Raw genomic sequence first — 25,843 nt, 5'->3', positions numbered from 1 at the left:
AGATCAGGTGGGTTTTTTTTTCTTTGGCAACAACCAAAAACAATCCTACAAGGATATTGTACATCAAGAAAACATAGGTTCTTTTGAAAAGAACCATAGTCAGATTTGCTATAGACTTCTCTGTGGCCCTAAATGCCAGAAGAAAAAGGAACAGTTGCTTCAACATTTGGAGAGAAAGAAACTGACCCAAGATTCTTACTATTTAGGTAGACTGTCGTTTCATACGGAAAAACAGTGGAAGACACATCCAGATAATGCAAGAGCTCAAAAAAAGATTGTTCTTGTATTCTTCTTGGGGAAAAATTGCTTAGAAAATAGAGATATCTAGATAACTAAGAAATCGACAAGCAAACATCAAAATGAAGCCCCAAACCCAAGCCTAAGGAAAGGCCGAGTGTGGGCCTGGGGTGACCAGCACAGTGACCACTCGCCCATGTGGTGGGGGTACTGGAAAACTGATAAATCCCAACTGAAATGTATTCTAAGTATAAAACACACACCAGATTTCAAATATGATGTTGGAAAAGAAGAATACAAACTATCTCTTTAGAAATTTTTATATTGATTGCATATGAACTTTAGAGTAGTTTTTTCCAATTCTGTGAAGAAAGTCATTGGTAGCTTGATGGGGATGGCATTGAATCTATAAATTACTTTTGGCAGTATGGCCATTTCATGAAGTTGATTATTCCTATCCATGAGCATGGAATATTCTTCCATTTGTTTGTGTCTTCTTTTATTTAGTTGAGCAGTGGTTTGTAGTTCTCCTTGAAGAGGTCCTTCACGTCCCTTGTAAGTTGGATTCCTAGGTATTTTATTCTCTTTGTAGCATTTGTGAGTGGAAGTTCACTCATGATTTGGCTGTTTGTCTGTTAATGGTGTATAGGAATTCTTCTGATTTTTTCACATTGATTTTGTATCCTGACACTTTGCTGAACTTGCTTATCAGCTTAAGGAGATTTGGGGCTGAGACGATGGGGTTTTCTAAATGTACCATCATGTCATCTGCAAACAGGGACAATTTGACTTCCTCATTTCCTAATTGAATACCCTTTATTTCTTTCTCTTGCCTGATTGCCCTGGCCAGAACTTCCAACACTATGTTGAATAGGAGTGGTGAGAGAGGGCATCCCTGTCTTGTGCCGGTTTTCAAAGGGAATGCTTCCAGTTTTTGCCCATTCAGTATGATATTGGCTGTGGGTTTGTCATAAATAGCTCTTACTATTTTGAAATACGTTTCATCAATACCTAGTTTATTGAGAGTTTTTAGCATGAATGGCTGTTGAATTTCGTCGAAGGTCTTTTCTGCATCTATTGAGATAATCATGTGGTTCTCTTTTTTTGTTGTGTCTCTACCAGGCTTTGGTATCAGGATGATGTTGGCCGCATAAAATGAGTTAGGGAGGATTCTGCCTTTTTCTGTTGATTGGGATAGTTTCAGAAGGAATGGTACCAGCTCCTCTTTGTACCTCTGGTAGAATTTGGCTGTGAATCTGTCTGGTCCTGGACTTCTTTTGATTGGTAGGCTATTAATTATTGCCTCAATTTCAGAGCCTGTTATTGGTCTATTCAGGGATTCAGCTTCTTCCTGGTTTAGTCTTGGGAGGGTGTATGTGTCCAGGAATTTATCTATTTCTTCTAGATTTTCTAGTTTATTTGCACAGAGGTGTTTATGGTATTCTCTGATAGTAGTTTGTATTTCTGTGGGATTGGTGGTGATACCTCCTTTATCATTTTTTATTGCATCTATTTGATTCTTCTCTCTTTTTTTCTTTGTTAGTCTTGCTAGGCATCTATCAATTTTGTTGATCTTTTCAAAAAACCAGCTCCTGGATTCATTGATTTTTTTGAAAGTTTTCTTGTGTCTCTATCTCCTTCAGTTCTGCTCTGGTCTTAATTATTTCTTGCCGCCTTCTAGCTTTTGAATTTGTTTGCTCTTGCTTCTCTCGTTCTTTTAATTGTGATGTTAGGGTGTTGATTTTAGATCTTTCCTGCTTTCTTTTGTGGGCACTTAGTGCTATAAATTTCCCTCTACACACTGCTTTAAATGTGTCCCAGAGATTCTGGTACGTTGTGTCTTTGTTCTCATTGGTTTCAAAGAACATCTTTATTTCTGCTTTCATTTCGTTATTTACCCACCAGTCATTCAGGAGCAGGTTGTTCGGTTTCCATGTAGTTGTGCGGTTTTGAGTGAGTTTCTTAATCCTGAGTTCTAATTTGATTGCACTGTGGTTCGAGAGACAGCTTGTTGTGATTTCTGTTCTTTTACATTTGCTGAGGAGTGTTTTACTACCAACTATGTGGTCAATTTTAGAATAAATATGATGTGGTGCTGAGAAGAATGTATATTCTGTTGATATGGGGTGTAGAATTCTGTAGATGTCTATTAGGTCTGCTTGGTCCAGAGCTGAGTGCATCTTCACTTTCTTTATGGTGTCTTTCAATGACATTTTAAAGGCGTTTTAAATTTTAATCAAATTTCTCAATCTTTTCTCTTATGGTTAATGCTTTTTACGAGTCGATTAAGAAATCCTTCTCTATTCCAAGGTCAGAAAGATATTTATTCTTTTTTAAAGAGTAAAGCTTTGTTTTGACATGTACATGCTTAATCCACCTGGAGTTGATTCTCCTGTATTCTGTGGGACAGAAATGTAGTTTCTTTTTTCTCTCCTCAGATGGATAACCATTTTGTCCTCCTTTCCACATTGATCTGCCATGCTGTCTCTACTGAATATGAAAGTTCCACGTGCGTGGGACTCTTTCTGTGTTCTCTACCTCAGAGGTTAGCAAACTTTTTCTGTAAAAGGTCAGGTAGTAAATATTTTCAGCCGTGAGAACCATGTAATCTCTGTTGCCACTACTCAACGTTGTTATTGTAGTGTAAAAGCAACCACAGACAATATAGAAATGAATGAATGTGACTGGTTTCCAGTGGGGCTTTATTTATTTATGGACACTGAAACTTGAATTTTGTTTAACTTTCATGTGCCACAAAATATTATCCTTTAACAGGGTTTTTCAACTATTTATAAATATAAAAATCATTCTTAGCTCATGGGCTGTACAGAAATCCAGGTGGTGGGCCGGCCCACAGGCTCTAGTTTATACTGTTCCGCTGGCCTACACTGATACCACCCTGCTGTAACGACTGTAGCTCCATAACAAGGCCTCGTGTCTGGTAACAAAGCCCCTGCCTTCTTATTCCTCTTCAGCTATGTTTTGGCAATAATTGATCCTGTCCACTGCCATCTACATATTATAACCTGCTTACTGAGTGCTGTGAAAAACCCTCTTGGGATTTCAGTTGGAGTATTTATGAACAAAACTCTCTCTCCATTTAGTTAGACTTGCTTTAAAGTCTTTTAGTGAATGTTTATAATTTTATTTGTTAAGGTTGTTCATATCTTTTGTTAGATTTATATGTGGGTATTTATAGTTTATCTGCTATTGTAAGTACTGAATATTTATTTAAAATTGTTTTCTAGTTGTTGGTTGCTGGTAGATAGTAGTGCTGTTGACTTATAACCAGCTTCATTTAAAACTGTTTGCTTTAAACATATGTCTGTTGAGTCTTTTGTGTTTTCTTTGCTGTAATAGCAGCAAACACCTAATAGCGCCTGGTGTGCGGGCTCTGTTCTAAGATAGCTAATAAGATAGGTCATAGTGAGATTAGGGCACTGTTGTTACCCATTTTGAAATTGGAACATCCGGAGGTTAAGGAACGTGTCTGGGGCCATTTGAGTGGTGAGTGGCAGAGGCGGGATTCTAGCCCAGGCAATCGCACCCAGAGTCCACGCCTTTAGCCCGAGCTCCACACCATTGTCTATGTCATCTGAAAGTCCTGATGGCTTCATTTCCTTCTTTCCAGTCTTAGGCATTTATTCCCTCTTACTGTTGCATTTCTGTGGCTAGGCCCTCTGCTAGAATAGGAATAGTAATGGTCATTGTGGGTAACTTTGTTTCCTTCCTTCCTGATATTTTTTTTGAGACAGGGTCTCCCTTGTCACCCAGGCTAGAGTGCAGTGGTGCAATCACGGCTCACTGCTGCCTTGCCTTCCTAGGCTCAGGTGATCCGTCCACCTCCCAAGTAGCTGGGACTGCAGGCGAGTGCCACTGTGCCTGGCTAAGTTTTTGTAGATTGTCCCTCCACTGTGGGGCTTGGTTATTAATGAGTGTTAAATTTTACTAAATGCTTTTTCTGGGTTGATTGAGATGATTCTATCATATTCCTTAATTCACTATACAACACTTGTAGCTTTTCTAATATGAAGCAGTCCTTCCATTCCTGGGATAAATTCAGCATTGTTATGGCATATGATTATTATTTTTAATCCACTGTTAAGAGTCTAGTTGCGGCCGGGCGCGGTGGCTCAAGCCTGTAATCCCAGCACTTTGGGAGGCCGAGACGGGCGGATCACAAGGTCAGGAGATCGAGACCATCCTGGCTAACCCGGTGAAACCCCGTCTCTACTGAAAAATACAAAAAACTAGCCGGGCGAGGTGGCGGGTGCCTGTAGTCCCAGCTACTCCGGAGGCTGAGGCAGGAGAATGGCGTGAACTCGGGAGGCGGAGCTTGCAGTGAGCTGAAATCCGGCCACTGCACTCCAGCCTGGGTGACAGAGCGAGACTCCGTCTCAAAAAAAAAAAAAAAAAAAAAAAGAGTCTAGTTGCTAATTAGTATTTTTCCATTTATATTCATGAATGAAATGGACCCATAATTTTGTTTTTCTTGTATGATCCTTTATATTTTTTTAGTACCATGGTCAAGAATGAATTGAGAATATTTTTTGTTTTTATCTGTTCTGGAAGAGATTGTATATGATTGGAATATATTTCTTGACAGTTTGACAGTTTCACATGTAAAACCACCTGAGCTTGGTGTTTCTTTGTGGGAAATACGTAAACCATTGTTTTCATTTTTGTATTAATTATGAGAGTATTCAGGATTTTAAAAATGTGTTTTTGAGTCCATTTTGACTATCAGTTGTTTGAAAATTTTCAAGCTTATTGGAAAAAAACTCTTGCTAGAACTCGTTAATATTTGCTCTGGATATAGTTTAGTGGCTTTTTTTTTTTTTAACCAATATTACTTACGCGTTTTTTTTTTTTTTTTTTTTTTTTTTTTGAGACGGAGTCTCGCTCTGTCGCCCAGGCTGGAGTGCAGTGGCCGGATCTCAGCTCACTGCAAGCTCCGCCCCCCAGGTTCACGCCATTCTCCTGCCTCAGCCTCCTGAGTAGCTGGGACTACAGGCGCCCGCCACATCGCTCGGCTAGTTTTTTTTTTTTTTTTGTATTTTTTAGTAGAGACGGGGTTTCACCGTGTTAGCCAGGATGGTCTTGATCTCCTGACCTTGTGATCCACCCATCTCGGCCTCCCAAAGTGCTGGGATTACAGGCTTGAGCCACCGCGCCCAGCCTACTTACGCGTTTTTTAAAAATATATATTTTTCCAGAAGTTTGTCTGACTCTCTAAACCACTGGCTTTTGGCTTTGTTGCTCTTTTTTTAATCTTTGTTTTTCTTTTCATTGATATCTCCAGTTTTATTTAATTTTCTTCCTTCTCTACTATTTTTCTTTTTAAATTTATTAAGTTGGACACCTAAGTTGCTAGTTTTTATTTAGCCTTTTAAGAATCTAACAGAAACTTGTTTTATGACTCTAAATTACTGTGTTTTAAAAGTTAGCATTCATTCATTCACCAGCCATCTGGCACCTGCCATGTGCTAGGCACTGTTCTCGGCATTCAGTCAGAAACGAATGACAAGGTTAACCACTGTCTTTTTGGCAGCTGTTGAGATGTTCCTATATTAATAGAATTCCTAATGTTGAACAGTTCTTACACTCCTCAAGTAACCTTTGCCTGGCCATCATCTATTATTTACCCAATATAAAACTATATCTAATTTGCTGACATTAAAAATAGAACTTCATCTCTATATTAAAGTGGAATTGGCCTGGAGTTTGAGAGAGAGAGAGAGAGAGAGAGCAAGCGAGCGTGTGTGTGTGTGTGTGTGTGTGTGTGTGTGTGTTTAGGTTTTAGAATCAAGGTTATGTCCATTTTATAAAATTAATTTGGGACCCTGTGTTTTTTCCTGGGCCCTAGAACAGTTTAAGTCTGATGGGCGATCTGGGTTAAGGAAACCTTGAGGATGGGCACTTTCTCCCCAGTTTGGTCCGAAGCCGGGACCCGCACAGGCCCCAGGCTGCTGGGTCGGAAGCTCCTTACTCACCAGACACTTGCAAACCCAGTACCGTGAGGCACTCAAGCAATTTTGTGGTTGGTCATTGCTGACTAGTACCAGGTTGCTTCTGCTCTTGCCTTCGGGGGAGGTGGGTCAGGAGTAGAAAGGCCCTGGAGGGTCTGGTCCTTCTTTGGTGTTCTCCGTGTGACTCAGCCTTCGGTCCCCACCTCAGGCAGCTTGGCACCGATGCTGATGCAGCTACCCTGTGGCAGGTGCTCAGCGAAACCCCAGACTTGTTCTCCTTGTTTCCTGTCCACTTACTCTTTGGTCATCCGTGCATCACTGGGGGCCCGTTTTCTTGCAGTCCAGAGTTACCTGGAGGTTGCCGGTCTCTTGGGCCCGGCAGCCCCCACCACATTCAAGTCCCTGCCCATGAGTGTTGTCTTCAGAGAGGCCTTTCCTGCCCACCCAGCTGCGTGGGGCCTCAGCTGCACACTCACCATCTCTGACCCCCACTCTGGTATCCTCACGGCATCGATCACTGACTGAGACCGTGCGACTGACTGAGACTGTGCGGCTGGCTGTCAGGATGCTGGTGGAGGGAAGAGTGAGGAGTGCCAGCTTCAGCAGAACTCCTCATTCTGTCTGCCTTGGCAGCCACAGACACCTGCTCGAGTGAAGGTGGCAGCGTGGTGCCATTGCTTGGGTGTTTGGAACCTGACCTTCCTGTATGTGAATTTTCCTTTGCTCATCCAGTCGTTAGACTCACTTCCTCTATTCATAATTAATTCTGTGATACTTGTTTTCTGCTGAGGACCTCTGACTTCGTGGCCACTTCCTGCTGCAGGGTTAGACGACGGTTTCCTCCCCAGCTCACATGCCAGCCATTCAGTTCAGTGGGTCTCATGTTGCCCAGTAACTGCCTTTTATAGTTGGTATTTTTGGAGTGATTAAATATGTTAATAATTGGCCGGGCGCGGTGGCTCAAGCCTGTAATCCCAGCACTTTGGGAGGCCGAGACGGGCGGATCACGAGGTCAGCAGATCGAGACCATCCTGGCTAACCCAGTGAAACCCCGTCTCTACTAAAAAATACAAAAAACTAGCCGGTCGAGGTGGCGGGCGCCTGTAGTCCCAGCTACTCGGGAGGCTGAGGCAGGAGAATGGCGTAAACCCGGGAGGCGGAGCTTGCAGTGAGCCGAGATCCGGCCACTGCACTCCAGCCTGGGCGACAGAGCGAGACTCCGTCTCAAAAAAAAAAAAAAAAAAAAAAAAAAAAAAAATATGTTAATAATTTAGAAGGCAAAATATATAATAACACTGGAGCCAGAATGATAAGGAAATACTGTAGCAATAGGCTCAGTAGAAAATGATTAATATTTTAGTAAGACATTTAAAATAGCAAATCCAATTAGTTAGTACAGAGATGGAAATAAAAAACAAAGTAATTGAATAATCCCCTCACTGGCCATTTCCAGCATTGATGGAGAAAGACAATTTTGAAGTCCATTTTTGAACTTAGATTCTTTTGCTGCTGCTGCCTGTGACATGGAAAGAGATTCTAAAATGTAGAGAAAGTGAACTTTAGAACCTTATGTCCTTTGAAATTTGCTTAGAGGTTCATCTGCTCAGAGACGTCTACGTATTAGAACCATCCAGAGTGTTTCTGAAATGCTGGTGCCCAGGCCCCTCCCCTCTCAATTAGGGTCTGTCTCTGGGCAGGTGCTGGCACTGGGTAAAACTGCTCCCCAGGTTACTTTGTGTGCAGCTGGGTCCCTGTGGTGCCTTCCAGCTTCTCAGAGGGCCTCTCCGAGCCCCGCAGGAACCAGGTGGAGAAGCTGCTTACCTGGGTGGGCCCTTTGGTTCCCATGCACAACGGCTGCTCCAGAAAATACGGTGTCTTCATGCACAAGAAGGGAATGCTGGGAGTGTCTTCTTGGATTTGGCTAATTTGAACAGGAAGCTCTGCAATTGAAGCAAATCTTGCCGTATCCCCCTAACCGATAGGAAACACGCACTGCTGCCCGGCCCAGTGGCGTGGGCTGGCCACTCACAGCATCTTCTTCTCGAGCATGTGGATGAGTCTTGTTTCATGGGGGCTTGTTTCCAGGCTGTTGTGAAAGAGGCAGATCCTGTTCTTCCTGAGCCCAGCCTCACCGTGAGCAGCCTCAGTTACCCGTGATTCACCCCCAGCCCCAAGGTGAGATGATCCCAACAATATTTTAAAGGAAATGCCTGCATCACACCTTTTAGTCTTTGAACTCCTGAAAAATCAAAATAACAGAAACACTGTTGTAAAGAGATTAGAAGAATGCAAGAAAATGAGGTAAAAGCATGTCAATAACCTTCATTTCCATGAAGGTGTGTGCGTCGATGTTTAAATGTGAGTGCTGTAGCCACAAAACAAGGATGGAGAGCAAGGATCCTTCCTGGGAATGTCTTCCATAGAGACTTAAGTTCCTTTGAGTGCTTGAAACCAGTTTTTCCAGATCTCTGTTGAGTCTGACTCATTTGTTTTGGTTTCCTGAGGATACTCTCAAAAGGCTTCATCTGTCCTGTTTACAGAATAGCAACTATTTTTCTTGCCACAATGACGGGACTTGGGTAGGATGCTTGGGGTTTTTTGTTGTTGTTGTTTGTTTGTTTTTTGTATTTTTTTTCAAAATTCTGTTTCCATGGAACTCCTGGGTCAGCTAGGGTAGCTTGAACCCAAGTTTATCTTCCCCCTCTCAGAATCCCAGTGAAATGAATGGGACATAAAAATGGGGCAAAACCAGCAAGGGTTGCACCCACATTCTGGAAACTTTAAAAAGTTTCTTTGGGACTTGCAGATGGGGCTGGATGGAGAAGGCTTGTAGGGCCCACTGAACCCCACTGACACCCTTGGAAGGCCATAGGCATGGGTAGGGGATGGGGTGCTCTTTAATTCTTTTTCCCTGCTGTGGCTCAGTGGCATTTGGAAGTGGGCCCTGAGGAGCTCCCAGGTTCAGGCAGGTACCACACTGGAAGCCGGGAAGGTGGGGGCCATTCCTGTGCCTGCGAGCAGCACTGTGTGGAAGGATGCTGGCCAGGGGCTCCTCCAGTCACTGAAGAGAGATGGACGGAAGTTCCCTTGCAGACACCACCCTGATGGGCCACCGCCCGGCACTTGTCCCTGATGGGATCCTCAAATATGGGTATAAGCATTCATTTGCACCACCGTTCCAGGTTGTGAGCAGAGAGAGGGTTCATGACACACCCCATGTGTGGGTGGCCCTCCTGCCGTCTATAAGCAGAACTGACGGGGACCTTTGAGGAAAGCTCCTTGTGGGCATGGGGTGTTATACTTCTGTAAACATGTGCATCATGCTCTACAAATTTAAAAATGCCAATGATTAGCAAAAAACAAAAAAATGACATGAAGACAGGCTGAGAAGGAAAGGGGCTGGCAGGTAGGAAGCCACAGATGGGCAAGAGGAGCACGCTGAGTCAAGGAGGGATTGTCACGGAGGCACACGGATGTGATCATAGGAACAAAGTATTTACCTGAAGCCATAAAGAAGCAGAATCAACACAACAGAATAAGCAACCAGTGATGTTTGGGGCAAACTTGAGAAGCCTTCCCAGGATATGAAGGAGGAAGCACCAAAGCCATGGGGACATGTGAGAGAGGAGATGACAGAAAGGGGACAGAGAGCCCAGGTGTGACGGTTGGCATTCATAAGGAGGATATGAGAACAGGCGAAACAGATGTCATGGCGGTTCTCCTTCACGGAAGACCTAAGTATGCAGACAGGAAGGCACTGCCTGAGTGTCAGCTAAAAAGTACCAGTATGATACTGAGACACATCCTGGTGGAATCGTTGGCTGTCAAGGATAAGAAAGAGTGCTACAAAGGACCCAGCCAAAAAAGCTGATAAAAGGACAAAAATCAGATTGACCACAAACTTTTGCAACATTAAATGTTGAAAGAATCCAGAAAAAATTCATGATTGTAAAGGAAACATTGCAATACAGGAACTTTATATACCTGCTCAAGTTGTCATTTGCATCTGGAGGTGGTGAAACGGTGCGTTCAGATCAGCAGGTCGGGGAGGATGAGCGGGGGTGGAGGACATGTGCATGTCTGCCTGCAGGCAGGCCTTCTCCTGGGAGCTGCACGTCTTCCCTTGGCACCCCATAGATGTCTGAGGCTCAGCAGCTTACAGTCGAGTGTCACCAGCTTCCTCCCAGACAGACCTCCTTTGCTGGCTCAGCATAGGGCATCACTGTCCCCCAAGTTGCTTAAGAGAGTCCCAGCCCTCTTTCCCTGCCCATCTACATCTCATAAAGCAAGAAGCCTGCATGCTTCTCTCCAGTCCTGCTGCCTCCTTCTCCTGCCTCCATTGGTTCCCTGGACAGTTGGTCACAAGAGCCTCCTTGCCTCCTCTCTCTCTCCCCCAAGGTGGAAGCAAGTGTTTTTATTAAAACTCTGATCTCATTAGGTTTCTGTGCTGCTGAAATCCCTTTGCTGACTTTTTATTGCCCATGGGATCAAGTCCGAAATCCTCACCACTCTCAGGCTCCAGCCTCCTCCCTGCCTGTCTCTGCACACTGCCTCCAGCCTCTTGGCTTCCGGAACCTCCTGGTGGTTTTCACCTCCGAGGAAGTCTGCAGCCAGCTCTGCCCTTTGTCTGGAATACTCACCCACTATAGGCCCACCTGCCCTCCAGGCAGTCTCCTACCACCCAGGCTGCGTGGGGCTCTTCTTCCATTCCCCCATCTCCTTGGTGTCTCGTTGGCAACTTGAATCAAACTTGCTGTTCTCTCTTCTGACTAGATTGTGAGGGTCCTAAGGGCAGTGGTGCTCAGTAGGTGCCTGTGAGTGTGTGGCTGCACATAATGGTGCTGTCCAGCATAGGCCTTTGGAAACTACTTATGAATGAACAATCTGCATTGAGTCTGTCAGTCACCATCCAACAGGTGAATGCTCACTGTCCCACTGCACGGATACACCGTGGCGTTTCCCTAGGTCCCTGCTGACTTTGCTGCTGGTGTGGGTACAGGCTTTTGCTATAATTAGAAATGCTGAGATGAAAAATCTTGCCCATGTATTTTTGGGCACCTCTCTAACATCTCCTAAGGGTAAATCTCAGAAGTAGAATCTTGGGTCGTCTAAATTGTCAACATCTTTCTGCCCCATACCTGAATGTGTTCATTTCCTCATATTCTAGCAAACACTGGACAGCTTAATTGTTTTTGGATTCCTTGCTAGGAGCTAAACCCGTTTTATTACTTTTCATGTTGCAAATTAAGGTGAATAACTTTTTGTTTGTGCTAGTTGCATCTCTCTTTTTGTGAATTCCTGTTGTTATTCTTTGCATGGTGTTCTAATTTAGTCCGTTTACATTTAGTGCAGTTGTTGATGTAGGTAGGCTTAAGTCTGTCATCTTGCTCTTTGTTTATCTCCCCTTATGGTTTTTGTTCCTCTTTTGCTCATTTCCTGCCATCTTTGGCGTTGACTATTTGTTAGTTTTCTACTGCATTTTGTCCACTGGCTTGTTCTCTGATTCAGCTGTGGTCTTGCAGGGCCCCCTATCTGGATGCATCCTCCTTGGCTCAGTGGCACTCTCATGCTCCATGTAGACTAGCTCTGTGCCCTGATCAGGCTGTCATCCCCACACAAGAGCTGGGGCACTGGTGGGCTGGCCTCCCGAATGTCCCTTGTTTCAGGGCTTTCACTTGTATGCTGCTTCCACCCACTGCTGACAACAGTTGCCTCTGATCTTTCGTTCTGTTTTACACTTGTTTGCTAGTCTGGTTTCCCCTTTTCTAATCTGTCCAGAATCAACCTGATACATGTATATGTGTGTGTGTGTGTGTGTGTGTTTATGTATTCTTGCTCTGTTTCCCAGGCTGGGGTGCAATGGCGTGATCTTGGCTTACTGCAACCTCCGCCTCCTGGTTTTAAACAATTCTCCTGCCTCAGCCTCGGGAGTAGCTGGGATTACAGACGCATGCCACCCTACCTGGCTAATTTTTTTTTTTTTTTTTTTGTATTTAAAAAAAATACATTTTACCTTGTTGGCCAGGCTGATCTCGAACTCCTAACCTTGTGATCTGCCCGCTTTAGCCTCCCAAAGTGCTGGAATTACAGGCGTGAGCCACGATGCTTGGCCTGATATCCTTTAAAAAGGATCACAGAATCCTAAAACTCTATGGCTAGAATGGACTTTAGAGATTTCATGTCAGCAAAAATGAAGAAATTTGAACAAAAGTTAAAGTTAAGAATTACTAGTAATTTTTTCCTAAAGCATGTATTTTATTATATAATCAAAAGTGAGATAGAATATATTCTAGGATTGCAACTCTTTTTCCTATTAGGTAAGTATATTTGTGTCTAGTCCCTTTAGTAGTTTCTTCAGTATTTTTTCCTTCTTCATGCAGCCATGTCCAGGGAAGAGTCAGTCATTTCAGTTTGAGAAATTCAAGTCAGTTGTTGTAGCCTTTTTTTTTTTTTTGAGATGGAGTCTTGCTCTGTCGCCCAGGCTGGAGTGCAGTGGCGTGATCTTGGCTTGCTGCAAGCTCCGCCTCCCGGGTCACGCCATTCTCCTGCCTCAGCCTCCCAAGTAGCTGGGACTACAGGTGCCTATCACCATGCCCGGCTAATTTTTTGTATTTTTAGTAGAGATGGGGTTTCACTGTGTTAGCCAGGATGGTCTCGAGCTCCTGACCTCGTGATCCGCCCGCCTCGGCCTCCCAAAGTGCTGAGATTACAGGCGTGAGCCAGTGCGCCCGGCCTGTAGCATCTTTTAAGTGTGGACTACTTACCTTACATTTAACCAAGAAATCATTCCTGAACCAGATAAAATCACTAGTCAGTGTACTTTCTCTTAAAAATAAATGACTCATGTAAAATATAATGTCCATTATGACTGAAAACCTGTAGTGAACTAGGAATAGAAAAATGCTTCTTTTTCATGAGAGAAAACACCTGTGTCAAACAGTCAACATCGTATGTAATAGTGAGTGGCTGGAGATACTTCCACTACAGTCAGGAACAAGGGGGAGTACCATGACCCTGTTTAGATATTCTACAACAGTGGTCCCCAACCTTTTTGCTATCGGAGACTGGTTTCGTGAAAGCCAGTTTTTCCATGGACTGCTAGGTCTGTTTGTTCAGAATTCTTTTGGCCGCAAACCCACCTCTGGTGGTGAGAATGTTTTTCCTTTTGGTGTAAGGAGAGCATCTGCTACATGGGAGTTTCATCGCCTGCTTTTGAGAAGAAAGGGGGAAGTCAGACTGGCCTTCTTGCACCATTGTTTTTTAAGTGCCTTTAGCTCAAAATAATCCTCCTGCCAAAGTAGCATATTTTTGAGTGGGATAGTCTGTCACCCGTCAGTGAACAGGTGATTTTAATAAATATTTCCATTGTCGAAGTCAAATATACTGACAAATCTTGAAATTTAAAGCGTTTTATTCAGGAAGCAAGAATTGCAATTTGGGGTATACACACAGACCAGGTGGTCTTCAGTATGTCTGAAGAACAGAGCAGGTTGGGAGTTTTACCAGAAAGAGGAAGGTTTCATATTGTCTTGGAAGAAAGCTCATTGGCACTAGAGAAGTTTTGGGGAGCTGGCAAGCTGGGATTGGTGAGTGACAGTGGTAGGTAAAACTGGTCTCAGAGTCAAGAGGGTTGTTTCAGTGGCTCCTAGGTAAAACTTGTTTTAGGGTTACAGCAGGTTGTTTCAGCAACTCGGCTTCTGAAAATTTTAACTCTTTTTAATTTTTTTTTTTTTTTTTTTTTTGGTGAGACAGAGTCTCACTCTGTCGCCCCGGCTAGTGTGCAGTGGTGCGATCTTGGCTCACTGCAACTTCCACCTCCCAGGTTCAAGAGATTCTCCTGCCTCAGCCTCCCAAGTAGCTGGGACTACAGGTGTGCACCACCACGCCTGGCTAATTTTTGTATTTTTAGTAGAGATGGGGTTTCACCATGTTGGCCAGGCTGGTCTCGAACTCCTGACCTCAGGTGATCTGCCCACCTTGGCCTCCTAAAGTGCTGGGATTACAGGCATGAGCCACTGAGCCCAGCCAAAATTTAACTCGTGAAGCAGGTGCCCTGAGTGCTTTTTCCCCTCAACCCTATCTCTGGTTTAGTTGGGTATTACAAGAATAACCCAACTGATTAAATCAACTTTCAGACCATTTTAAGGTCCATCAGAAAGGCCAGTCTGAAGATTTCTCTGTTTTGTGCTCTGATCTTTTGGCTTGACCACAGTGACCCACTGGGGCTCTTGCCAAGCTCACTCACCCTGGCTTAACACATAATTCTTTTTTTTTTTTTTTTGAGACGGAGTCTCACTCTGTCACCCAGGCTGGAGTGCAGTGGCCGGATCTCAGCTCACTGCAAGCTCCGCCTCCCGGGTTCACGCCATTCTCCGGCCTCAGCCTCCCAAGTAGCTGGGACTACAGGCGCCCGCCACCTCGCCCGGCTAGTTGTTTTGTATTTAATAGAGACGGGGTTTCACCGTGTTTGCCAGGATCGTCTCGATCTCCTGACCTCGTGATCCGCCTGTCTCGGCCTCCCAAAGTGCTGGGATTACAGGCTTGAGCCACCGCGCCCGGCCCTTAACACATAATTCTAAGAGGGTTTCTCATTCATCTTCCAAGGACATTCATGTTTATCTGTAAAAGTAGCTAATATTTAATGATATTTTGCTCTGTATACATTTTTTCTCCTATAGACATTTACCATTAATCATTATTCATTGTAGACAATGTAATGATTCTAACAGCTAACATTTATAGAGCACTTACCATGACTAAGGAATTGCATATTGTATTTAATACGGTCATCTACAGATGAGATAGGCGTTATACCCATTTCCTAGGTTAGGAAAATGAGGCACAAAAGTTACCTTGTCCAAGATGATATAGACAGTAAGTCCTAGAGGTAGGAGGTACCCCAGATCCGTTGGGCCTAGTCTGGCCAGTTAGCCCTCATGCTGTCCAGCTTCTCGTACATCCATGCTAAAAGCTTACCACCCATGTGTAAGTAGTTGTAAGCAGTTCATCTAATGAGCAACTGTCTGTCATTTAGAAGGCTCCTTTTAACAGCCTGTTCCTGACATGGAGTAGCAGTCTTCTAGCTGCTGCCAGATAACAGTTCAGTAGTTATTACCTTCAGTTGTCAGATTGTAGAAATGGCATAGGAGTAGAGCTAAAGCTTCCTTTATATGCCTAGAAATAAGATATTGATTAATGAAAAATAGTTGATGTACATTTCTAAAACTATATGAAAATGGTTTGGCATTATATCATAAAGTTGAGAACACACACTCCCTTTGACCCAGTAATGCCGCTTCTTGTTGCATACCAGAGACAGTCATGTGCTCATCTCTATTGGGACATATATAAGATTATTCAGAGTTGTATTTTTTTGTAATAGCCCTAGACAAAATAAATAAATAAATAAATAATAACCCAAATGTTGTCCATCAGCGGCAAAATGGATAAGTAGTGCTATTTCATTCATATAATAAAACACTATTCAGAAACACAAATGAACAAAATACATGTAACATGGTTGATTCTTAAACATAATTTTGAGGCTGGGCATGATGGCTCATGCCTGCAATCCCAATGCTTTGAGATCTAAGGAGGAGGATCACTTGAGGCCGGGAGTTCAAGACCAGCCTGGGCAACATAGCAAAACCTTGTCTCTGCGAAAGTAAAAAATTTAAAAAAATTAGCCAGGCATGGTGGTGCACACCCACCTGTATCCCAGCTACTTGGGAGGCTGAGATAGAAGGATTATTAAGCTTAGAAGTTCAAGCCTGCAGTGAGCTGTGATTGTACCACTGCACTCCAGCCTGGGTGACAGAACAAGACTCTGTCTCAAAAAATTGGTTGGGTCCGGTGGCTCATGCTTGTAATCCCAGCACTTTGCGGGGGCTGAGGTGGGTGGATCACTTGAGGTCAGGAGTTCAAGACTAGCCTGGCCAACATGGTGAAACCACATCTCTACAAAAAATACAAAAATTAGGCTGGCGTGATGACACGTGCCTGTAATCCCAGCTACTCGAGAGGCTGAGGCAGGAGAATCACTTGAACTGGGAAGGTGGAGGTTGCAGTGAGCTGAGATTGCACCACTGCACTCCATCCTTGGCACTCCAGCCTGAGGGACAGAGGGAGACTCCATCTGTAAAAAAAAAAAAGTATGTGTTTGCAGATTGTTTTGCTTGTGTGTTCAAGGGATCCAACTTGACCTGCATTCGAGATGAATGTATGGTTTATGAAGAAGTTTGGTGATGGACTATTTCTGGAAGAACAGGACGCTTAGAATAATTATTCTGTCATTCTGTGCTTTTCTTTTGTAAATTGAATGCAGGTATTCCTCCATTTATGAAGAACACAACCTTTTTTTTTTTTTGAGACAGAGTCCTGCTCTGTTGCCCAGGCTTAAGTGCAGTGGCATGATCTCAGCTCACTACATCCTCGACCTCCTGGGGTCAAGGGATCTTGGCTCCCTGTAACCTCGGCGTCCCGGGCTCAAGCAATCTTCCCACCTCAGCCTCCTAGGCAGCTGGGACCACGAACATGCACCACTATGCCTTGCTAATTTTTTGTAGAGACGGAGTTTCACCATGTTGCCCAGGCTGGTTTCAAACTCCTGGGCTCAAGCCATCTGCCTGCCTTGGCCTCCCAAAGTGCTGGCATTACAGCGTGAGCCACTGCGCCCAGGCTAGAAAACAAACTTTTGACAGGTTGCATATAAATCAATTCCTGGGGTCATGAGAGACTATGTTATTTGAAGCAAATACATACTTTTTTGATTTATTGCCCACCCCCCACCCTACAATTAATCAGGCTTTTGTTTATTGGGTTTGCTTAATGTCAGGTAGAGCTCTGCTCAGGAGTGTGGCTGACCAGTCACATCCAGCAGCGGGGCAGGGCAGGGGTCGGAGGCCTCCACCCCCATGTGCCCTGGATCCTGCTTCCGAGAGGGACTTCTGGCAACATCTAAAGACCAGACTTTTAAGACATTCTTTTTTTTTACATTTTATTTTATTTTAGATTTGGGGGTACATGGGCATGCTTGTTAATGGGTAGGGATTTGGCTTGTGGTGTACCCATCACCCAGTGGTGAATGTAATTTTTCAGCCCTCCCCCTCCCAACCCTCCCCCATTTTGGAGTACTCAGTGTCTATTATTTCCATCTTCATTTTAAAAAATTTTTAAGATATTTTAAAAATAATACTTTTGGCTGGGTGCGATGACTCACGCCTGTAATCCCAGCACTCTGGGAGGCCAAGGTGGGTGGATCACTTGAGGTCAGGAGTTTGAGACCAGCCTGACCAACATGGTGAAACCCAATCTCTACTAAAAATACAGAAATTAGCCAGATGTGGTGGCGCACACCTGTAATCTCAGCTACTTGGGAGGCTGAGGCAGAAGAATCTCTTGAACGTGGGAGGTGGAGGTTACAGTGAGCTGAGATTGTGCCACTACACTCCACTCCAGCCTGTGCGACAGAGTGAGACTCTGTCTTAAATAATAATAATTAATATTAATTATATTAACAGTAATAATTATATTAATAATAATTATATATTATTAATTATATTATATATTATATTATAATAATAATTATATTAATAATAATAATAATTAATAATTATTATTATTATTGGAGGATTGCAGTTGAAATTCAAATAAATCTCTAAGGTCAATAATTTGTATTTATATGACTTATAATCAATAACTATAAATTTAAAAATCACCAGAAGTGCAAATGCCCGTGTTTCTGGGGACAAGTGTGTGTGTGGTAAAATGTAAATAAAATAGTAAGTCCCAGAAGTAACTGTTCCCCTGAGAAATCTTGGAAGCATTTTCTGAAAAGTATGTGCGTATGTGAGCACCTGAAGTGGCCCAAGGCTGAGATGCCTTTGCCAGAGGCCTTCCTGCCAGAAGGCAGCTGAGCAAACAGTCTCCAGCCTGCAGGAAAAGGGAGGCCAGCCAGGTAGGAGGCAGGAGGGGACAAGAGGGGTGACTTCGTGTCCCCTTGAAACACACATGGGCTGCCACCTCTCTGTTTGCCTAACCTGGAGAAACTACCTTTAGACACTGGATCCACGGCAAGGGTGCCACAAAAAGGTGCCGTGGGTGGTTCTGCAGTGTTCACGGCAGACTTCCTCTGTGCTCAGGATCACCAGTCTTTCAGCAGAGAAAAGAACTTAGAGATGAATTTCATAGCTGTGGGTTATTTATATCCTTAAAATGGAGATGGAGAAGGAAGTATGTCGATGAGGAAGGTAAATTACGTTTTAATGAAAGAACTTGCCTGGACATGACAGCTTGTTAGGTGGTGCTGATAATATCTATAAATCCTTGTTTCATTTGTGCACTAAAGTATTCCAAACATGCCTGGCTAAGAATCTTTCATAACCAACAAGTTGACAGGAGGTAAAATAACTATATCAGTGCACAGGAAAAAGCACCCATGCTTCGTCCTGGGGGGACTTGCAACTTGCTTCTTTCTGCGAAATAAATTTACGATAATGGTTAACATCTATTTGAGGGTTTACTATGTGTGAGGTACTGAACTGCTTACTTTATATTATCCCATTTAATCTTACCTGAAGGATAAATATTATTATTTCCATTTTATTGTGAGGAAGCTGAGGTACAGAGAGGTCATTCCAAGGTCATAAAGTTAGGAGGTGGTGAGGCTGGGTTGGCACCAGGCCATGGAACCACAAGGCACTGACTGCGGGTCCTGTTGCCCTTGAGTCCTCCTATGGTCTTGGTGGTTTTAGGTCATATTTTGTGTAATGACAGATTTTCTTTTTTTTTCTTTTCTTTTTTGAGAAAAAAGGGTTTCGCTTTGTTGCCCAGGCTGGAGTACAGTGGCACAGTCTTGGCTTACTGCAACCTCCTCCTCCTGGGCTCAGGCAATCCTCCCTGCTTAGCCTCCTCAGTAGCTGGGACTACAGGTATGCGCCACCACACCTGGGTAATTTTTGCATTTTTTGTAGAGGCACAGTTTCACCATGTTGGCCAGGCTGGTCTCAAATTTCTGGCCTCAAGTGATCTGCCCACCTCAGCCTCCCAAAGTGCTGGGATTACTGTCATGAGCCAACACGCCCAGCCATGACAGATTTTCAATATTTTTTTCTTTCTGTTTCCAAAAATTAAGCATATTGTGTATGACTAATTCCTGTGTGGGGGTAGTAGATCCTCAAACTACTACTGGATTAAAAGTCTTTAAAAACAAAGTTGTTTTTATCTGGAAAATTGTTGATATATCTACATGAGCAACATATAACTCGAGGTCTGTCATCAGAGAGGTGAGTTTTTAAAGCAAATAATCACTGCTTGATGCATTCACCCTGCCCCTGCTGTGTTAAATGAAAGCTTGAAAATTGCCAGAAGTTTGATGTTTTGCAGCAATGTATTCCAGTGCCTTTATGATAATAGTAAAAGTTTGTCCTGACTATCACAATTCCAGTCCAAGTGTATTTATTTTAAAGTCTTAATCTCTTAAAAATAAAATTATAAGCTTTAAGATGAGTGTTCCAAATTCTGCTTGATCCTGTGCAATAGAAATACGAGGAGTTTGGCCAGATTACTTCTTAGTGTCTTTTTCTACATTGTAACTCTCCAATTTTGTAAGATATTTGTTTGTATTAGTCTCCTACCGTAAGTTCTATACCCTAAACATTTTTGTATTAGAGTTAACACGATGCCAAATGCACAGGAATTACTTAATAGTCATTATGAGTGAGTTTTAATAGAAGTTTAAATTGTTAACTAAGTCAATGAGACATTTGCTTATTTGTGTATAATAAAGAAATATATTTTTCTCTTGGGAAGTAGTTTATTATTTTATTGAATTCATTTCAGTCATTTAGCATCTTAATTTAAAGGCATTTTTATATAGCCTTTTAAAAAATTAAACCTTTTGATATAACCATAGATTTATATGCAGTTATTAGAAATAATATTGGCCGGGCGTGGTGGCTCAAGCCTGTAATCCCAGCACTTTGGGAGGCCGAGATGGGCGGATCACGAGGTTAGGAGATCAAGACCATCCTGGCTAACACGGTGAAACCCCGTCTCTACTAAAAAATACAAAAAACTAGCCGGGCGAGGTGGCGGGCGCCTGTAGTCCCAGCTACTCGGGAGGCTGAGGCAGGAGAATGGCAGGAACCCGGGAGGCAGAGCTTGCAGTAAGCCGAGATCCGGCCACTGCACTCCAGCCTTGGCGACAGAGCGAGACTCCGTCTCAAAAAAAAAAAAAAAGAAAAAAAGAAATAATAGACGCCCAGGTGTGGTGGCACATGCCTGTAGCCCCAGCTACTTTGGGAGGCTGAGGCAGGAGAATCGCTTGAGCCCAGGAGTTTGCGTTCAGCCTGAGCAACACAATGAAACCCTGTAAAGAAAAAATAGTAGAAAAGGAAATAGTAGAGATACACTGTATGCCTTTTGCCCATTTTCCCCCAGTGATAACATCTTGCAGAACTATAGTACATTGTCAACCAGGATATTGAGAATGAAACAGGATCCAGAACATTTTTATCACCTCAGAGATCCCTCTTACTGCCTTTTTATGGCCACACCCTTTTTCCCCACCTCGAACTTTTCCTTCACCCCCGGCTACCACCATCAGTTCTCCATTTCTATAACTTTGTCTTTCAAGAATCTTGTGTAAAAGGAATCCTACAGCGTGTAACCTCTTGGGATTCACTTTTCTCATTCATAATCCTCTGAGAGCCATCCAGGTTATCCCATGGATTAGCAGTCTGTTCCTTTTTTTTTTTTTTTTTTTTGAGACGGAGTTTTGCTCTTGTTGCCCAGGCTGGAGTACAGTGGCGTGATCTCAGCTCACTGCAACCCCTCCGCCCCCCACCCCGGGTTCAAGGGATTCTCCTGCCTCAGCCTCCCAAATAGCTGGGATTATAGTCATGCGCCACCATGCCCGGCTAATTTTGTATTTTTAGTAGAGGTGGGGTTTCTCCACGTTGGTCAGGCTGGTCTTGAACTCCTGACCTCAGGTGATCCGCCTGCCTCAGCCTCCCAAAGTGCTGGGGTTACAGGCATAAGCCACCGTGCCTGGCCAGTCTGTTCCTTTTTATGGGTAGATAGTTTTCCCTGGTATGGATACACCACAGTTTAGTTAACCAATTACCTGTTGAAGGACACGGGAGTTGTTTCCAGTTTGTGGTTACTTTTCTATATATATTATATACAGGTTTTTCTATGAACATGAATTTTCATTTGTTTGGATAAGTGCCCAGGAGTACAGTTGCTGGGTGATGCTGTAGTTGCATGTTTAGTATTTTTTTATTATTATTATACTTTTAAGTTTTAGGGTACATGTGCACAACATGCAGGTTTGTTACATATGTATACATGTGCCATGTTGGTGTGCTGCACCCATTAACTCATCATTTACATTAGGTATATCTCCTAATGCTATCCCTCCCCACTTCCCCCACCCCACAACAGGCCCCGGTGTGTGATGTTCCCCGCCCTGTGTCCAGGTGTTCTCATTGTTCAATTCCCACCTATGAGTGAGAACATGTGGTGTTTGGTTTTTTTTGTCCTTGCAATAGTTTGCTGAGAATGATGGTTTCCAGCTTCATCCATGTCCCTACAAAGGACACGAGCTCATCGTTTTTTATGGCTGCATAGTATTCCATGGTATATATGTGCCACATTTTCTTAACCCAGTTTATCATTGACATTTGGGTTGGTTCCAAGTCTTTGAATAGTACCGCAATAAACATACGTGTGCGTGTGTCTTTATAGCAGCATGATTTATAATCCTTTGGGTATATACCCAGTAATGGGATGGCTGGGTCAAATGGTATTTCTAGTTCTAGATCCTTGAGGAGTCGCCACACTATCTTCCACAATTGTTGAACTAGTTCACAGTCTCACCAACAGTGTAAAAGCGTTCTTATTTCTCCACATCCTCTCCAGCACTGTTGTTTCCTGGCTTTTTAATGATCACCATTCTAACTGGTGTGAGATGGTATCTCATTGTGGTTTTGATTTGCATTTCTCTGATGGCCAGTCATGATGAGCTTTTTTTTTTTTTTTTTTTTTTTTTTTTGAGATGGAGTTTTGCACTGTTGCCCAGGCTGGAGTGCAATTGTGCCATCTCAGCTCACTGCAAGCTCTGCCTCCCGGGTTCACACCATTCTCCTGCCTCAGCCTCCCTAGTAGCTGGGACTACAGGCACCCGCCAGCATGCCCAGCTAATTTTTTGTATTTTTAGTAGAGATAGGGTTTCACTGTGTTAGCCAGGATGGTCTTGATCTTCTGACCTCGTGATCCATCCACCTCAGCCTCCCAAAGTGCTGGGATTACAGGTGTGAGCCACCGTGCCCAGCCGCATGTTTAGTTTTATAGGAAACTGCCAAACTGTTTTCCAGAGTGGCCATATCTTTTTACGTTCCCATCAGCAATGTGTGATCCAGTTTCCCCTAAGCAGCATTTGGTGTTGTCACTGTTTTTTATTTTAGCCATTCTGACTGTTGTGTGGTGATGGCTCATTGTGGTTTGAATTCGCATTTCCCTAATACTTAATGATTTCAAACGTATTTTCGTCTGTTTGTTGGCCATCCTTATATCCTCTTCAGTGAAATATCTGTGTCTTTTGCCCGTTTTGTAATTGAATTATTTGCTTTCTTGCTGTTGTGTTTTAGGAGTTCTTTGCCTATTCTAGCTATCTGTCTTTATTGGATGTGTCATTTGCGGTTGTTTTGCTCATTCTGTGACTTATCTTTGCAGCTTCTTCACAGGGTCTTTTGCGGAGCAAACATTTGAAATCATGCTTTTGGTGTCAAGTCTTCGAACTCTTTGCCTAGTCCTAGATCCCAAAGACTTTTTCCTCCTGATTTAAATCCATAGTTCATTTTGAGTTAATTTTTGTTTAAGATATGAGATTAGGTCAAGGTCTTATTTGTTTGTTTGGCTTATGGAGGTCCACTTACCCCAGTGCCAAATGGTGCAAAACTCTCTCTGCCACTAACTTGTTTTTGTACCTTTGTCAAAGATTGCTTGGGCATATGGACATATTTGTATAGATCTACTTTTGGATTCTCTGTTCTGTTCATTTGATCTATGTCCCTCTGTCAACACTGCACTGTCTTGATTACTGTAATTGTTTAAAAAGACTTGAAACCTGCGCGGTGGCTCATGCCTATAATCCTACCACTTTGGGAGGCTGAGATGGGAGGATCGCCTGAGGTCAGGACTTCGACACTAGCTTGGCCAACATGGTGAAATCCCGTCTCTACTAAAAATACAAAAATTAGCTGGGCATACTGGTGTGCGCCTGTGATCCCAGCTACTTGGAAGGCTGAGGCAGGAGAATTGCTTTAATCTGGGAGGCAGAGGTTGCAGTGAGCCAAGATCACGCAACTGCACTCCAGCCTGGGCGAAAGAATGAGACTTAATTTTAAAAAAAAAGCCTTGAAATTGGGTAGACTGGTTAGTTCTGTATTTATTCTTTTTTCTGAAAATGTTTTAGCTGTTGTAGTTCCTTTGCCTTTCCACATAAATTTTAGGATAATCCTGTCTATACAAAAAATTGACTGGAAGTTTGGTAGGATTTGTATTAAATATGCCTATCGATTTGGGGAAAATTGATGTCTTTACTGTGTTGAGTCTTCCATTTCGTTTTCCGTTTCCAAGCCCTATACATGTTTTGTTAGATTTACAACTAAACATTGTCTTCTATTGAACAATTGCCAATGGCATTGTATTTTTAATTTCAGTGTCCATGTGTTCATTGCTCGTATATAGAAATATAGTTGATTTTCATATGCTCATCTTGTGTACTACAACCTTGCTGAACTCACTTATTAGTTGTATGAGTTTTACGTTTTATTTAAAGTTCCAATTATTTAGCACTTTCTGTGTGCCAGGCATTATGCTAAAGCTTTCTTGTACTTGTCCAAGCCAGTAAGTGGTGGAACTAGGATCTTGATACATAAATCATTTATCCACTTCATTAGTTCATTTCACAAATTCTTAAGCAGAGCTTATTTGAACCACAATGAATCTAGACCAAGATCCTGCCCTCCTGAGCCCACAGTCTGAAACTGGCAGAAGTAATGCAAGTGATTATGTAGCTATGATATGTTCAAACTAAATAAGTAGATTTATTACAACTGAATGCATTTACTAGCTCATTCTGTAAGTGGGTGAGGCAAGGAAGGGCACCTTCGCTGGTCTGGAGTGGGGTGGGGGTGCCCAGAGAGGGCTTCCTAAAGAAACAGTGTTGCAGGGCACGATGGCTCACACCTGTAATCCCAGCACTTTGGGAGGCAAAGGCAGGAGGATCACTTGATCCCAGGAGTTTGAGAGCAGCCTGGGCAACATAGTGAGACCCTGGCTGTAAAGAAAGAAAGACAGATAGAAGAAAGAAAGGAAAGAAGGAGAAAGAACCCATGTTAATTTTCCCAAGCTTATTGATTCTTTTTTTTTTTTTTTTTTTTGAGACAGAGTCTCGCTCTGTAGCCCGGGCTGGAGTGCAGTGGCCGGATCTCAGCTCACTGCAGGCTCCGCCTCCCGGGTTTACGCCATTCTCCTGCCTCCGCCTCCCGAGTAGCTGGGACTACAGGCGCCCGCCACCTCGCCCGGCTAGTTTTTTGTATTTAGCTTATTGATTCTTAACTCACTTCAATTTTTGACATTCAGGGATGTCTGTGATCAAAGCTCATATGAAGAGAATTCTAAATGTTGTTTGCCAAAGAACCCAGGAACTCCTGTGGCCCAAATTGAATGCAGCTCTCCTCTCGTCTCTGTGGCCTCCCCACCTCCTTCACCTGCTGCTGTCTCAGCCTGGCCCCTTCCATCCGGCCCCTGAGCCCCGGACTCTGTGGCCTCCCCACCTCCTTCACCTGCTGCTGTCTCCACCTGGCCCCTTCCATCCGGCCCCTGAGCCCCGGACTCTGTGGCCTCCTCACCTCCTTCACCTGCTGCTGTCTCCACCTGGCCCCTTCCATCTGGCCCCTGAGCCCCGGACTCTGTGGCCTCCCCAAGCGGCCAGCACAGTCACGTCTAAGTCGACCTGACCGTCTGCCTGCTGGGTGCCTGCTGGGCGCCTGCTGGGTGCCGCTGGGTGCCTGCTGGGCGCCTGCTGGGTGCCGCTGGGTGCTGCTGGCGCTGGCCCCCCTGCACATTCTCCATGCCTTCCTTTCCATGGCACCAGTTTCTGCCTCTCCTTTGGGTTTCTTTCCCCCTTCCTCCTGGCAAGCTGGGTTTTGGAGTCATTTGGGATGGAAGGTGGGCCATGTGAGGAGCTGTAGGGTCAGGCCCCCTCTCTGCCAGTCCATTTGGGAAAAATCCTCCATGTCACTAAGCTCTTGTAACAATAGCTACGAAAGTTGCTTGTTAGTTGGGAACTGAAATCTGCCTGTATAGAGATTTGCCCTCAGATGGATTTCCAGGTAAAGACAGATCCCCGTCCCCATTGAGCAGGGAAGGAGTGGTCCCTCCCTGGCAGTGCTGTGTCCTCTGATGGCACGCAGCACTTCAGGGTTACTCTGTCAGGTGGCATGGCTCTCCCTTTGCACGGGAGTGAGTGTCCCACAGCCAGCACTGTCCCTGCCTGCACCTTTCCTCCCACCCCCGTGGCCATGTGCCGAGTGAACCAGCCCTGTTCTGCCTTCAGACTGAGGAGGCGT

At 43.9% G+C, this 25,843-nt stretch overlaps 1 protein-coding gene across 5 annotated transcripts in view; it reads left to right on the top strand.

Moving 5' to 3' along the window:
- Window positions 1-25,843, top strand: part of TRAF3IP1 (TRAF3 interacting protein 1) — an 81,365-nt gene that overhangs the window by 51,613 nt on the left and 3,909 nt on the right. The gene's annotated exons all lie outside the window — the stretch shown is intronic.

The sequence above is a fragment of the Macaca thibetana genome, chromosome 12 (assembly GCF_024542745.1).
Source record: "Macaca thibetana thibetana isolate TM-01 chromosome 12, ASM2454274v1, whole genome shotgun sequence".
Taxonomy (NCBI): Eukaryota; Metazoa; Chordata; class Mammalia; order Primates; family Cercopithecidae; genus Macaca; species Macaca thibetana.
This window is presented reverse-complemented; position numbering and strand designations above follow the sequence as displayed.